Source organism: Mus pahari, chromosome 20 (genome assembly GCF_900095145.1).
Source record: "Mus pahari chromosome 20, PAHARI_EIJ_v1.1, whole genome shotgun sequence".
In the NCBI taxonomy this organism is placed as follows: domain Eukaryota; kingdom Metazoa; phylum Chordata; class Mammalia; order Rodentia; family Muridae; genus Mus; species Mus pahari.
In genome coordinates this window covers 15,426,529-15,441,750 of record NC_034609.1, presented here as the reverse complement: position 1 = coordinate 15,441,750, position 15,222 = coordinate 15,426,529, and the positions used below count along the sequence as shown (strand labels likewise).

Here is a 15,222-nt window from a genome sequence, read left to right as displayed (position 1 = left end):
AGACTGATTTCCAGAGTGGTTGTACAAGCTTGCAATCCCACCAGCAATGGAGGAGTGTTCCTCTTTCTCCACAACCTCGCCAGCATCTGCTGTTTGTTTTTGTTTTGTTTTGCTTTGCTTTTTAGGTTTTCTGGGTTTAGTTTGTTGAGACAAAAACTCTCACTGGGTAGGCCAAGGTGGCCTTGGACTTCGAATCCCCCTGCCTCAGACTTCTGAGTACTGGAGACTGAAGAGAAGACTCACATACCCAGCTGGCTTGTGTTAGTTAAAAGGTGGGATTCTTCTATCTCCTGACTCACACTTGGCTGGGTTCGCACATTCACATTACCGGTGGGGCTCCTATAGACTGGTGCCTTTTGCCTACCACTTAGATACCAGCAGAGACCCTGTGCAGAATCAACAGGGGTGTTAAGACCTAGCTATTGGGACCCGCTTATACCCACAGGGAGGTTGTGACAGTCTTGACTGTCACATTTTGTACTTTTTATAGAATCAGTCTTAATGCTAAGTGGGGCTCAGCCTTAGTTACTTTCCTATTGCTGTGATAACTTACCATAACCAACTGACAAAAAAAAAAAAAAAAAAAGCATTTAATTTGGAACTTAATTTGGTTCCAGGGAGTTAGAGTCCATGGTGGCAGAGCAAAGGCATGGTATAGGAACAGCTGAGGTTTACCTCCTTACACCCCCTTAATCCTTCTCAAACAGTTCCACCAGCTGGGGATCAAAAATTCAAACATATGAGCCTTACATGGGGAAAAATTGTGGTAGGTCAAGAGACACTTTTCTACTGTGTTCTAAGGTTTCTGGCTTCTTGGCATCCGTGGGCGGGGCAGCAGATGGGGCGGGGCAGCGGTGGGCGGGGCAGTGGGTGGGGCAGCGGTAGCCAGAGGACAGCAGTGAGCCCAGGGCCATGGTGAGCAGGGCAGGGCTGGGTGGAGCCCTCTAGGATCCCCAGGGACCCNGGGCCATGGTGAGCAGGGCAGGGCTGGGTGGAGCCCTCTAGGATCCCCAGGGACCCNGGGCCATGGTGAGCAGGGCAGGGCTGGGTGGAGCCCTCTAGGATCCCCAGGGACCCAGTAATGTTTAGCCCTACGGTAATGAGTGTTTCTGCCCCTGTGTAGCCCTAGACAGAGACTAGTGTTACCGCTCTTGGTGCGCTGCCACAGTGCCTGCCACTGCTGATGTGTCTGTCACCATCCTCTCTACCTCTTCTGCTGTGATCTTGCCGCTGTCATTCCCTCGCCGCTGTCACCCCCACGGCTGCTCTTACCAGCCCCATCTCTGCCCTTTCAAGGCCACCAGCAATTCCTGTAGGGTCTACCACTACCCGCCGTGTTTGCTCACCACCCCTGTGGCCACTAGGCAGCTCCAGTGTAGCTCCAGTACTCCTGTGCCTGTCAAAGCTAGCTTCTGCTGCCTTCGCAGCCCTCCAGCCAGATGATCTGCCCTCGCTGTCGCTGACATTCGGGTGTCTGCACCAACACCTCTGCTTCCTTCCGCCTACTACTGATGGCTCGCAAAAGAGGCCAGAAAAGAACACCTGAGAGGGTCGTTTTTATGGGGTTTAATGTCACACCCCCAGGAACATCAGCACAGGAGGGTGTCTCCCCGACGGCCCATGAAGTGAGCTGTGACAGTCAACTTACTTTGCCAGAAGATTAGAACCAATCACCAATAGGCCTCTGTGCAAGTGAAGAATCGTGTTTACACTGGTCATGGCAAAAGTCACAGATGTCCCTCTGGTCGGCCACCGGAAAGTGTTTGCCCTTTGCCTGATGTCAGGGGAATTTCAGTGTTCCTGTCATAGCTGGGGCCACAGAACTGAGATGCGATTGCTGTACTGCTTCCTCAAGACATCTGTGGAATGGATGTTCAGAACAGCTGGTGCTATAACGTCAGTCTGGCTGCCTGCTTGATTCGCTTTTCTTCATTCACGGCAGCCAGGGTTCCAGGATAGAGTCCGTATAACTGTCAATTAGGGAATCAAATCACCCCCATGTCCCACCATCGTTGCTCATTTACAAGAAAGTAAACCTCAGAAGGCATACTTACAAGAAGAACTTTAACATTAATAGTGGATCTTAACCGTGCCTAACAGTCCTTTTAGCACCAGAGGTAGATCCCCGGGCAGTTTGAACAAGAAATGACCCTTCCTTATACGTTTATGTGTCGGACATTTGTTGCCCAGCAGGTGGCGCTGTTTTGGAAAGCTGTTGGAACCTTGAAGGGGTGGAGCTCACTGGAAAAAGTAGCCCAGTGGAGTTGGGCCCTGACCGTTCCCATTCACTCTCTGCTTCCTAAGTGGGGCCTCGAAGTAATGGGCCACCCTCCTGCTTCTGCTCCTGTGCTCTCCTGAACATGTCTGTCTTACCATTATGGACAGTCCCCCTAGGGACTGTCAACTGAAATAAATCTTTTTATCTCCTGAGTGGCTTCTGTCAGGGTATTTTATCACAGCAACGTGGGAGTAACTAAGGCACCCCGCCTCTATCTAAAGATGCGAAGAACTAAGTCTGCTGAAAGGCACGTTCGGGGTCAACATTCTGTCACCTTAGTGTTGGGAATCTCTTGACCCTAAGGCCTCTGCCAGAGTCTGGAACTTCAGCTCAAAGGCTCTCTCACGCTACCGATGGCCCCCAGAGGACAAGGGTTTAAGTTAAAAATCTCAGCAGAAGCTGATTGCCTGTTTTTCATGTCACCAGCTCAGCCTAGTGTACTGCTGGTGGCTAGGAAGAGAAGATAGAACAGGGCCTGGGGAGATGGCTCCCCAGTGAAGAAGTGCTCTTCCAGGGGACCTGGGTTCAATTCTCAGCACCTGTTCTGTACCTCTAGTTCCTGGAGATCTGCCGCCCTCTTCTGGTCTCTGCTGGTACTGCATGCATGTCGTACAGAGCCTAATAAGCAGGCAAAAATACTCCCATACACATGAAATAAAAATAAAGGAATACTTCTAAAAAGAAAGCAGTATAAAAACAAACACCTTCTGCAGAAATCATACAGTGGGTTTTGGATTTTAATCTATTCTATGGTGTCTCCTCCGTTTGCTTTTCTCTTGTGATCAAACACTGACCAAAACCAGCTTAGGGGAGGAAGGGGTTTATTTTAACTTACACTTCCGGGTCACATTTTAACTTACACTTCCGTGTCACAGTCCATCCTCCAGGAAAGCCAACGCAGAAACTGAAGCAGAAAACACGGAGGAACACTGCTTACTGGCTTGCCGGACTTACTTTCTTATTACTGTCCAGGCCCAGCTACCCACAATGCTCTGGGGCCTCTCGCACCAGTTGGCAAGGGAGAAAATACTCACAGACACACTCCGGGGCCGATTTGATGAGGGTGATTCTTCAACCTTCTCGGGTTTATGTCAAGTTGACGGTAGCTAACTATGACACACATGAAGTGATGTATAACCTGGTCTTCTCACTCGCATCTGGGTGGTGGCAGCTGCAAGCTGTATCTCCTACACAGCTTCAGCATCGCGGGGAGCAGCAGAGACTGCAGTGGGCTATGTTGCTCAGCTGGGATGTTCAGGAAGTTATGTGTAAGGAATTCATTATAGACGTCTCTTTCCAACTTACAGCGGGATGACTTTGTATTAGGTAGCCTGTTGCTGTAGTGACCAAATGTCTGATGTTAACAACTTAGGAGTTATTGCAGCTCATGAGCTCAGAAGTTTCAGTCCACAGTTGCTTGCTCTGCTGTTACAAGCTGTGGTGACACAGAGCATGGTGGTAGCAGTTCCTGGTCAGGGCGGGTCTGCTCACTTCACAACAACCAGGAACCACAGAGGTAAGAAGAAAGGACCGCACCGGGGATGTGCCCTGTGACCTACTTCCTCCAGTTGGTAAAGACCTCATCAGTGAATTACTCCATAGTGAATTTAGCATCCCTACGAGCCAATCACCTTTCAATAGCGTCAATGTCCAGTTGGGGACCAAGGCTTCAACTCCTAAAGCTATATCCAAGTACTGCAAACCCCCACCATAACTCAAGTATGACCACAATCCTTCTTCAATCCTTAAACCAATGGGGGTGGAAAAGACAACTGATTGGTCAGTTCTCGTTCATGTAGATCTAGGTAGAGAGCGAGCAGGTAGGCATGGTGGCACTTGCCTCTAACTCGGGAGCTGGAGGCAGGAAGACTGAAATACAAGACCATCCTCAACTACGGATGAGTTTTAAGACAGTCTGAGCTACGTGGCACCCTGTCTCAAACAAACGGGGCTTGAGAGATGGGGTCAGCAGTTGAGAGCGCTGACTATTCTCATAAAGGGCCTGGGTTCAATTTCCAGCCCCCACAAGGTGACTCACAACTGTCTAAACTCCAGTTCTGCGGGGGGGTGGGGGGGTGGGGGTATCTGGCGCCCTCTTCTGGCCTCCAGGAACACAGCATGCATGCCTATGGCAGACAGACTTATATGCAGGCAAAACACCCATTCGCATAAAATCAATCAATCAAAACAAGCTGCAAACTCAGGAGCACCAGGGAGCCGGAGGGGTGTGATCTGGAGGAAGAGGAACAGAACAGATGAACGGGGAAATGAAAAAGGATTGCACTTCCGCTGCCTCCTTCCCCGAGCCTAACTTTTCCTGTCTCACTCAGATGGGTCCCAGCAGCTGAGATGATAAATAGCACGTGTGTCAGCTACGGCCATTGGTGGTGCTGTAGCCACTAAGCCCATGACCATTGTGGGTCCTCCTGGTTATACAGCTAACTGACTCTTGAGTCTGGTCAGAGTTAGCATACACAAAGACAACTTGGCTGACACTGCAGGCCCTTAGCAGCAGCAGCATTCTGAGACCCTCCAACATTGACTGCTCGTGGGGAAACCATCTGCATTTTATTTTATTTTATTTTATTTTTGGTTTTTCAAGACAGGGTTTCTCTGTATAGCCCTGGCTGTCCTGGAACTCACTCTGTAGACCAGGTTGGTCTCGAACTCAGAAATCCGCCTGCCTCTGCCTCCCGAGTGTTGGGATTAAAGGCATGCGCCACCACCGCCTGGCCCATCTGCATTTTAAATGAGCTTTTCCAAGCGAAAAGGTTACTGTGGTGGTCTGAATACGTATGCCCCCCAAAAACTTGTGTCTTTGAATGCTTGGCCTGTTGGGGCGTGGCACTATTAGGAGGCGTGGCCTTGTTAGAGGAAGTGTGTCACTGTGTAGGTGGGCTTTGAGGTAATATATATATGCTCAAGCTCCGCCCGATGTGAAACACAGTGGTCTCCTCCCTGGCTGCACTTTGGAATGAGATGTAGCGCTCTCGGCTCCTCTAGCACCGTGTCTGCCTGCGCGAGGCCGTGCGTCACCGTGACAATAATGGATTGAATCTCTGAAACTGTAAGCCAGCCCGGAATAATGTTTGCCTTTATGAGAGTTGCATATGAGAGTTGGTCATGGTGTCTCTTTAGAGCAATAAAACTCTAAGACAGCTACCCAGTGGGTACCCTTCTTCTTATAGGAAGCAGATGATGAGGCCGGTCCTCTGTAGAGACTGAGTGAGTGCCTGAGTGAGTGTGTGGTTTTAACAGAGGCATGGCCAATAAAGACCACAGATAGATGGGATTGGCAAATCCTTCCCCAGGCGAGCCTTAGAGACATGGCCTAGACTCTAGTCTGAATGTCAGTGCGGGTGGAATGTGCAGGAAATGCTCATCAAAGCTTTCTCCCTTGAATGTTTACAGCCTGAAAACTGCTCTCCTACAGAGATCGCTTAACTACACCTGCTTGTTCAGCTGTATAGACTAATCATGCTTCCGGGGTGCTGTCGCCTCTCCATCAGATAGCCCACCCCGCCCCGTCTTGGCTTTTCTCTGTCTCTATGTCTGTCTGGCCTTCATCCTCTCGCTGCCCCAGTTAGGTCAATCCCTGGAACTACACAAGGGTGAGGTGGTCCGCCACTGCCAAGGAAACCACCGTTTCTGATCTCCCAAAGGTAGCCACCAGCTGTCAAGTATTTACCACCCAGCTGTCAAGCATTCACAGGGTGTGTGGCTGTCTTAGGATTGCTATTGCTGTGATGAAACACCATGACCAAAGTAACTTGGGAGGAAAGGGTTTATTTGGTCTACTCTCCCGTGTCCCTGTTTATCACGGAAGGAAGTCAGGACAGGATCTCATACAGTGCAGGAACTTGGAGGCAGGAGCTGATGCGGAGGCCATGGAGGGGTGCTGCTTACTGGCTTGCTCACTCTGGCTTGCTCAGCCTGCTTTCTTGTAGAACTCAGGACCACCAGCCTGAGGATGGCACCACCCTCAATGGGCTGGGACCTCCCCCATTGATCACTAGTTAAGAAAATGCTCTACAGGTTTGGATCCAGCCCCATCTTATGGAAGCCTTTTCCTAACTGAGGTTCCCTCCCCTCCGGTGACTTTAGCTTGTGTCAAGTTGACACAAGACTATCTCACACAACTTTACTGACTTCCCCTCTCATGGGTGTCGTTCTGTGAGAAAATCCTGTCATAACTTGTGCGTTCGGGTCTTTTCTTTTGACAAGGACATCAGTCCATATGAACTAGGCCTGCCCATTTGACCCCGCCCCTATGTAACCTTAACTGCCCACATAAAGACCTTGTCTCCAGACTTAGTCTCATCTGAGGAACCAGGGGCTAGGCCTCATATATGAGTTTTGAGGGCTGGGTCAGTGTTCCACTAAAAATGTGTGCTTTGTTCCATGGTTATTATGTATCCCTCGAATGAGTCTTAGATCTAGGTAAAGAGGCACTTTCTGAGGCAGGAGGATTACAAGTTACAGGCCAGTCTGAGCTGAAATTGAGACCCTGTCTCAGAAAACCAAACTGATAAGCAAAAGTGAGACTGAAGACGGACCCCCATCGCTGCTTCCAGAAGCAGCTCTTCTCCATAAGGTTATGACAGGGACCGATGCTGCGGATGGACAAGCCATTAGGAATGGAGAGCAGAGGGGATTGTCTGACACGAGGGGAAAGGCCAACATTAAAACCTCTGCCTTCTTTGGTTTTATTTTATGATTTTGTGGTTAGGAAAGATAGACCATAAACTATTCCGTTGTGTTCTAGAGTGATAAACGCTGCGAAGCAAAATAAAGCCAGCCCTAGAGAGTGGGGGCAGGGCGGCTCTCAGCAATCCAAGAGTCGGGGAGTCCAAACTCTGTGCACTCCAGGGCAGTCTAGAGAACAGCTCCTACGTGGACCCCGGAATAGGAATGTGCCTAGCATGCAACAGGGAGAGCAGAGGCCGCCGGCTGGAGGGAAGATGCACTAGAGGCTGTGCTGAGAGGTGGTAGATGATGTGAGATTTCCTGGACCTTGTATAGGTCATCGGTCAGCTTGTGATGGGAAACCACTGGTGGGGTTGGCATAATCTAGCTAGGGTGCACAGATCATTCCTCCTGCCTTGCTGAGAACTAAGAAAAGCTGGATGGGTTTGGATTGAGCCCAGAGAGATGACAGACAGCCCGCAACGCAGAGTTCAGATGGTTTGGTGACAAGTCAGTGACTGGGGTCTTTTCCTGTGTTGACTCTTTTTTGTTTGTTTTTTGTTTGTTTTGTTTTGTTTTTGTTTTTGTTTTGTTTTTGGTTTTGGTTTTTCCAGAGGGTTTCTCTGTGTAGCCTTGGCTGTCCTGGAACTCACTCTGTAGACCAGGCTGGCCTCGAACTCAGAAATCCACCTGTCTCTGCCCCCCAAGTGCTGGGATTAAAGGCGTGTGCCACCACGCCCGGCCCCTGTGTTGACTCTTGTTCCTCCCGGGATCCATTTCTGTCCGGCCTTGTACTTTGGCATTTCTGGTCAGGAAGCGAGAACCACATACCACCTCACCAGCCCACACTCACGGAAAGGGCGAGGCCCAGCACCCTTGGCTCAGGGTTAAATGACTATGACCTTGCCAGAAGGAAGGTTGCAAGCTAATTGGGGCCTTGCACCGCACCCTGCCTTGTGATTTATGTTAGAAAGCCTCAGTCACTCTGGCATGGGTCCTGAAGCTGAAGGTAGAGGACGGTCTGGGGGGTGAGGACCTTTCTCAGGCCCTTGTGGGAGCTGAGCTGTGCCAGCTGTCCATGATCTGGGCTAATCAGCTCCATTTAGCCTGCGATTAAAGCAACCCTTTGGCCTAGAAGCCGGGTCACGTGATCGATATCCCTAGTCCCTGGTAGTCGGCGCCACCGCACCAGCTTACGAGCCTCCTTTTCACTTTGGTAGGCTGGTCCAAGGCCAGCCTCACCCGAGGGTGATACTAACACACTCCCACAACGTTCAGTGTGGCATCCAGAGAAGTTGGTAGCCACGCCTCTCCCTCCAGCTCTGCGCACCCACATCTCTCCAGGGCAAAAATCCCTGCTCTGCCGCGGGCAGTGGGCACTCCGGTATCCGTTGTTAGCTCTACCCCATCCCTTTGATTTATGACTTGGAGCCTCAGTGTGTGTTGACTAGTGAACCCTGTTGTCATTTGCATCAAAGGGAACGAAAATTACTAGTTGTTTGGGTGATTTAAAAAAAAAAAAAAATGGAGTCGGGAGGGTGTGTTGGAAGGAGCTAAAAAGTCAAGGCCTTCCAGAGGCAGCACACCTGGAATGAGTTTTGAGGTGGGAATGACAGGCTGCTTAAGAGTGGCGTAGGTGACAGGCTTGGTAAAGGAATTCCCTTGAATCCACTTTGCACCTCTGTTACTTGAGCAAGCACCCCCGGTGAGGTGCTGCCCTGCTTAAAACGTTTAAACACCTTGATTAACGAAAACTGAAAGTGTCTGTACATGAATTTTCAGGAACTCGAGTGTTATTTATATATTAATATATTTTTAAAAATAACCCAGGCTATTTTTAAAAGCATGTTTTGTTTTGTTTGAGACAGGCTCTCGCCCCATAGCTCAGGGTTACCTTCAGCCCATTTCTTCTTCCTCCGCCCCCTACCCCCCCAAGCGCTAAGCCTGCAGGCAACCGCCACCATCCTTCGTAGTACATAGATTTGTCTTAAGATTTTCCACGAGAAATGTCTGGGTACGTTAATTTTGACTTTGCTGCTTGCATTCTTCAAGATGACCACCAGAGGGCACTGACTATTCAGGAGGAGAGGCTGCTCTGGCTGTAGAAATTCACCTCCTGCTTTTGCAGAACCCAGTTAGACTGGTCGGGGAAGCATTACCTGTTACATATCAGGTTGTTGGAGGGGGAGGTGCTGTGTAAACAGCTGCAGCTATCACTGGGGAAACACCAATTATAGTCCGATGAGCTCATCACACTGCACCCTTCAATCTCTAGTTTAGCCTTCGTGTAGAGCAAAAGAATCAGTCTGGCGTTAAGAGCTTGTCAAGAAGTCTCCATTTCCTTTCTCTGGACACACTATTGAGCATCCCATCAGAGAGAGAAACGGCACTGTGCATTCTTTTAAAAGTTCACAGTGTGCCAATGATCAAGGACTTAGAGGGATCTGCTCAGTTACGGGGTACGTAGCAAGTATTTGAGGGCAGTATGAGTGACCCCTGCCCCTCCTGTCCTCCTGTTTCCTGTTCACAGACATGAGCAGGGCAACTGGATGCCACTTGACTGGCATAGAGTATCTAGCAGTTGCTGTGGGAAGCCAGTCTAGGCTCACCGATATTTGCAGGAACAAACTTATTAGAAGCAATTCAGCCATTATAGTCAGGTAGAAAGGACCACCGTTCTCCGTGGGATGCTTCAAATGTATGGACATGCACAGTGCTGAGTGGTCAAGGACTTGTGTTAGCAGAGTATACCCAAGAGGCAGATATGTTCAAATAATGCATCAGAGACAGATAAAGGGAGGGGTTTGTTCTAGAATAAAGAGAGTAAAGAGATAGAACAGCTAATGTAATGACTGCATCACAACTGGATCCTGATGTGGAAAACCAGAATAGTCCAAGCCTATTTGGGATGAAAACCAGAACACCACACAGCAAGTCGGCTCTTGAGAGTGGGAGTTTGGGCTGGGAAGTAGGTCAGTGGGTGAAGTGCAGGTGCAGAGGCATGAGTTCTGCATGAGGGCCAGAGTTCAATCCCCAGCACCCACAAGAATGCAGGGTGCCCTGGCGTGTGCCCACGGTCCCAGCTCTGGGAAAGTGGGAACAGGAGAAGCCCCGTGGCTTGCTGATGACCAGCATCAGGCTAATCAGCAAGAGCCAGGTCCCAGTGCAAGGCCTTGTCTCAGAAACAAAGTGGACAACTCCCGAGTCATACCAGAGGCTGACCTCTGGCCTCCACCGACGGCGCACATGCGTGTACCCATGCATATACAGGAACCGAATTTTTCTCTCTCACAGTTGGAGGCTAAGAACGATGAGATAGATGGGCCAGTGCAGGTCCTGTGTCGTCTAGGGGTTGTTTGCTCGTTCGGAGTCAGCTGCCTTTTCTTTGTGTCTTCATGGAGTCAAATGAATTGATTTGGTGGAGGACATTCCAAGACATCAAATCATACAAGCCTTGGCACAGTGGTTCTTCACTATTCTTAGCCTGATTTCCAGAGAGATGAAGAGGGAGATGGGGAGGGAAAAAAAAAGGAGGGAGGGGGGAAAGAAGCAGGGAGGAAAGAGGAGCGGGTAGGTACTTTGTATATCCAGAAAGTACAGTGTGTAGAAAGCACGCAGTTTGACCAGGAAAGGTGTGTAGACAGCGCAAGCACACACAAAGCAGCCGTAACTGTTAAAAAAAAAACAAAAAAAACCCACGCCTTTAATCCCAGCACTTGGGAGGTAGAGACAGGCGGATTTCTGAGTTCGAGGTCAGCCTGGTCTACAGAGTGAGTTCCAGGACAGCCAGGGCTAAACAGAGAAACCCCGTCTCGAAAAACCAAAAAAAAAAAAAAAAAAAAAAAAAGATTGGTACAATGAAAGAGAAACTAAGTCCCAGGTACTGGAATAGAAAGGTTATTTGAAGAGCAAGACCCATCCATTGAAGACTCCTGGTGGTAAAACACGCACATTCGTTTGAAAGGAGATTGCCTTCACCAAGTGCCTGAGAAGACAGGCTGCAGGGCTTGTGGCATTGACGGGGCTGCCTAGGGAAATGCCTGCCCAGTCCAGGCACAAAAAAAATGCTCAGAGGCCACGTGAGCCAGGTGATACCTGGAGCCGGCCACGGACTGGGGACCCACGGTGCTCCATTTCGGGAGTCACAGGGTCCTAGAGGGTGGGCCCCAAGCTTCTAGATTCAGCTGCTGAGAACAGCGGAGTCCGCATGGGTACGTGGAGCCCGAGTGGGCTATGCCTGAAACTGAAGTCGTCTAGATTGCCGTGGAGACAGACCCCAGGCCACTGGAGACCCACGAATGTGGGACACCTGGCAAGGAACATTGGACAACTCAAGAGAGAGGCAATGTGTGCTGCAGGGCGCAGAGTTGGAGGGACAGGGCTACCAAAGACATTCAAGCCCAAATAGTCCCACCATGAGACTCAGATGCCTGACTCTTGACATGGAGTTGTAGGGTGTAACGCCTGCCCCGCTCGCTGATGGTTTTTGTTTTGTTCTGGTTTTGCTAGCTGGCCCTTTGTTCGGCTGTTCTCCTACACCACCTATTTGGAAGACCCTTCACCATTATCTATTGAAAATGTGTGACTTGATTCTATTTGTTTATTTTATTTTTTTTTTATCTTTAGAGGGGCTCGCAGTTAAAAAGTTACCCAAAGTCTCAGAAGACACTGGACTTTTTGGGCACTGTTTGAAGTTGCTTGAGAAGCACTTTTGCATTATGAGATGGCCATGACCCTAAGGGGACCAGGGATGGAACGTTATGCTTGGGTATAGAATGTCCCTGAGTGGCTCGTGTGTTTGAACACCGGGCCCTCAGCTGGTGGGTCTAGAGGAGGAGGTGGACCCGGGGGGTGATGAGCACTAACCGTTATGGCCAAGCTCTATTTGCCCCAAGCTGCTCCCTGCCCGACCCACCAAGGTGTGAGCAGGCAACCTCACACTTCTGCCTCTGTGGGCAAAGGGAAGCTGTTTCCACGTTTTCTGTACCACGACGGACGGTGGCCCCCTCAAACTGTGAGCCAGGTTAAGTCCTTCTTCCCTTGAGTGGTTTCTTTCAGGTAACTAGAAAAGCAGTAAACACAGGCACTTACCTCATCCGTGGCAGCCTCACCCCCGTGACCCACCCACTTCCCTAAGTCACCATCTCTATACCACTATATTGGTGATTACATTTTTTTTATTTAACTTTTTATTGATTCTTTGTGACTTCACATCACGCACCCTGATCTCACTCATGTCTCCATCCCTTTGTACCTGCCGTCTGTCCTTGCAGCCTCTCCCTCCAAAAGAAAAAAAAAAGAATCTCATTGAAGGCACTATATATAGTGTGTGACAGTGAGGGCCTTTATCCACACTTCTTTGCTCCCAAATGTTTATTGCAATGACTCACTCATCGGTCTGGTCCGAGGCATCTGGCTTCTGCTACACTGTCAGCACCAGATCCTCACCAGGACTCCTCTAGGATATCCTGTATCCTATGTGTCATGGAGATCCTGCAGCTTTGGATCTGTAGGGTGGTCTCCTTCGTGTGTTCCAGCAGTTCATTGATGGGGCAGATGTTGGACTGAGCCAACTCAAAGCCCTGGATCTGCACCTGGATGGTAGCCAGCTCTCCCGTACCCACACCACTAGGGCGAGCTCTCCAGCACTGCCCCAGCTGGCTCACCCAGTGCCATAGCGGCAAGGGACAGAGGCCTATGTGGCAGTAGGCAGGGGGCTATCTCGGGCTTGTGCCCCTCCTGGGCCAAGTGGCCAGTGATCAAAATTTGTATGTATGAATTTTGATGAGAGATATAAATGATAATTCTCTGCTGGTGAAACGAGTAATTCAAGGTAGATTAGATTTTATTAAATGCAGGTTTATTTGGGAAGCTGCTTGTGGGTAAATTCACAAGGACTCAGGTCAGGGGAGTCGCCATGGGAAGGGAGAGAGAGGGGAGGGGGAAGAGAAAGAGAGCTCACAGAGAGAGAGAGAGCGAGAGAGAAAAGAAGGAGAAGAGAGAGGAGACCAAACTGTCTGGTTTATATAGGGAGGCACCTCTGGGGGAAGGGCAGCCCAGTAACTATGAGAACTAATTCCTTGGTCGTCAAGTGTGACTGTGGGGCATGTACTTGTGATGCACATTGCAAGAGTGTTTAGAGCTGCCGGGCGTGGTGGCGCACGCACGCTTTTAATCCCAGCACTTGGGAGGCAGAGGTAGGCGAATTTCTGAGTTTAAGGCCAGCCTGGTCTACAGAGTGAGTTCCAGGACAGCCAGGGCTACACAGAGAAACCCTGTCTCGAAAAACCAAAACAAACAAACAAACAAACAAAAAGAGTGTTTAGAGCTGATGTTCATGATGGTTGTAGTATCTTCAGAAAAAAAGAGGAAAAAATATCAGATGAGAAAGTAGTTCTATTTTTTTGGTAGGACTCAAAATCTCCCTACTAAAATGTTAGGCTAAGAGAAGGACGTCATTCCCACTAGTGGGTGACTTTCAAAATCAAGGTGATGACACTACTGCAAGAAATAGAAGTGTCTGGACCATGCTGGGACTAGACCTTCCCACATAGGCCATTTATCCAGGAGGGAACATTCCCTCTTTTCTTTCCTTTCATATCCCCATTCATTTGTCTGTCTGTTTGGAGACAGGGTTTTACTCTGGCCCAGGCTGGCCTTGAAGAGCAAAGATTCTCCTAGTGCAGGGGTCGCAGGTGCGAGCCATCGGGCCCAACTTATTTCTTACTGTGGTGATCTAGTTATACGGACACTGAACATTTAATGTTTTAAAGGCTCTAAACCATGGATGGAGGTGGATTCCACAAAATAAAGTCAATCAGCAGATTGCTCAGCCTGGAGAGAGAGGGAGGTTATTTGCAAGCATTATGTCATTTCAGGATGCTGTTTGATTACAAAACGAAATTGGCTTCTCTTCCAGCCTGGGTGAACACCACTGTATGTGGGTTGCTCTCCTTTAAGACATAAATCAATGCTCATAAGCTATTCTTTTTGTTTTTGAAATGCCGTTATCTTTTAAAAATGTGTGTGTGTGTGTGTGTGCCCATTCAGCAACCCATCTACTCACTCAAAGGTGGGGTGGGGTGAGGGGGCGTTAGTGCAGAATGATTGTGATGACATAGAAAGGACCTTCATTGTGTCATCTTCTCAAAGCCGTGCTTCTCGCGCATCTGTGGTTTCTGATGTATCTGAGGATTGTAGCTGTCGGCTTCTGAATTGCTATAGGAAAATACCCGACATAAAATGACCAGAGGGAGGAAGGATTCAGTCTATCATGGTGTGGTAGTTTGAATGAGAAGGCTCCCTCCACCCCCAAATAGGCTCATATGTTTGACTGCTCTATCCCGTGTTATGGAACTGTTTGGGCTTGATCCCCAGTTAGTGGAACTATTTGGGAAGGATCAGGAGGTGTGACCTTGGAGGAGGCGTGCCACTGGGGGGTGGGCTTTAAGATTTTAAAAGCCAAGCCGGGCACGGTGGCGCATGCCTTTAATCCCAGCACTTGGGAGGCAGAGGTAGGCAAATTTCTGAGTTCGAGGTCAGACTGATCTACAGAATGAGTTCCAGGACAGCCAGGGCTATACAGAGAAACCCTGTCTCAAAAAACAAAACAAAACAAAAAAAATAGATTTTAAAAGCCTGTGCCAGGCCCAGTCTCACTCTCTCTGCTTGCCACTTATTAGTCAGATGTGAGTCCTCAGCTTCTGCTCCTGTGCAATGCCTGACTGCCAGCCACCGTGCTTCCTGCCATGACGGTCATGGACTAACCCCTGGAAACCTTGAGCAATTCTGCAATAAGTGCTTTGTTTTATAAGTTGCGGTGGTTGCAGTGTTTTGTCAGAGCAATAGAACAGTAACTAAGACAACAGGATGAGGAGGCCCTAAGGGAACAGAGCTTTCTACCTCATGACCCAGAGAGCAGAGATGAGTGCTGACAGAAAGGGTCAGGGCAAGCTCTAAACCTCAAGACACATCCCCAGCAAGGTACCTCTTCCAGCCAGGCCACATCTCCTAGAATCTAGTCGGGATTGAAATGTTTACACTTTCATTTATTTAGTATGTGTGTGTATGTGTGTGCGTGCAAACGTGTGTCCAGGCGCTCATGTGCCTATCATTTCACACATGTGAAGGTCAGAAGACAACTCACAAGAGCCAGTGAATTGTCTCTTCTACTCTCTCTTCTACTATGTGGATTCTGGAGATCAGGCCTGGCAGCAATCACCCTTAGCCACTAAGCCATCTCACCAACCCGCCCCCCC

The 15,222-nt window shown here is 49.3% G+C and overlaps 1 pseudogene; it reads right to left on the bottom strand.

Annotated features, from left to right (window-relative positions):
- The window catches only part of LOC110337795, a 3,494-nt pseudogene extending 2,580 nt beyond the window's left edge, over positions 1–914 (bottom strand).
- Positions 915–15,222: the final 14,308 nt, after the last annotated feature.